This window comes from Anomaloglossus baeobatrachus, unplaced genomic scaffold (genome assembly GCF_048569485.1).
Source record: "Anomaloglossus baeobatrachus isolate aAnoBae1 unplaced genomic scaffold, aAnoBae1.hap1 Scaffold_656, whole genome shotgun sequence".
Classification (NCBI taxonomy): domain Eukaryota; kingdom Metazoa; phylum Chordata; class Amphibia; order Anura; family Aromobatidae; genus Anomaloglossus; species Anomaloglossus baeobatrachus.
Genome location: NW_027445026.1, coordinates 7,781 through 8,913, shown reverse-complemented (window position 1 = coordinate 8,913; position 1,133 = coordinate 7,781). Strand labels below are relative to the sequence as shown.

The following is a 1,133-nucleotide window of genomic DNA, read 5'->3' as shown; positions in this document are numbered from 1 at the left end:
TTCAGATTAATTGCAGTGGGCGGCGGCTGCAAAAAGCATCATTCTTCTTGTTTTTGCTCTGCAAAACAGCCTTTTCAAGGGTTGGCTTGGGTGACAAAATGTCTTCTGTAGGCGTGGGTTTGTCTCCCTCTCCCTAAGATGTGTCCGGTATAGGCCAGGGTGCCACTCAAGGCCGTAACCAATTCGGGTTATAGCTTCTCGGCCTTTTGGCTAAGATCAAGTGTAGTTTCGGAGGACGCTACCTTGGTCGGTACTGGAAGGTGCCTGGGATTGCACGTCTGCCGGCCTTGAGGAAGTGTGTGCGCCTTCTGGTGACACATAGCCCTCTTGTGCCTGGACGGTTCCCAGGCAACGGGAGGCGATCACCTTTGTTATTTTGAAGTCCTACTGATAAACAGAAAAAAAAAAAAATTAAATCTGTTCTTATCAGTTTAATATCTGATACGTCCCCTCTCTGGGGACCATATATTAAATGGATTTTTAGAACAAGGAGATGGAAAAAATCTTGCTCTGTCCACTCCACGCATTGACCTGGTATTGCAGTACCTCCAGGACCGGTGCACCCCTTCTTAACCCAGTTTCCAAAAGCAGAACTCAATTCACCTGATTCAAATGAGCCCCATTAGTGAATTGAAAGAAAGCAAAAACTTTATATGCACCTCAATTTGGCCAATTCACTTTTCACACTTTCACCCTTTTTTTTATCTTTCACACCTTTTACTTGCTTTATTGATGCAAAAGCTGTGCCAAATAGCAAACTCATCTCCACTCAACTTGACCAACTCTGCTATGTCCCGTGCAGTATCTTATTCTCAGTCTTATCTAGATCATTTGCAATTGAATAGAATAGATCCCTTTTGGACACATTGGATTCAGCTGCTGCAGTGACTGCAGGTGTTAGAAGATGCAGACTTGGCATCAGGTGCTGTCTATCAGATTCCACTCCAATTAAAGCTTCCATTGTTTTTCGGTGTTTTCTTTGAGCAATGATGATGTCTTTAGTGATCTGTTGGCTCCCTCTCCTGGAGGAAGAGTTTGCTTGCTCTTGGACTTTCAAAAAGAGAGGTCATGATAGACATTTAGCTTCTGAGCCCAATTGGGGACAGTCATGGGTGATGAATGTTTTGCAACCT

The 1,133-nt window shown here is 44.1% G+C and overlaps 1 pseudogene; it reads left to right on the top strand.

Annotated features, from left to right (window-relative positions):
- Nucleotides 1-361: 361 nt before the first annotated feature.
- Nucleotides 362-568, top strand: LOC142286393 (U2 spliceosomal RNA; annotated as a pseudogene).
- Nucleotides 569-1,133: the final 565 nt, after the last annotated feature.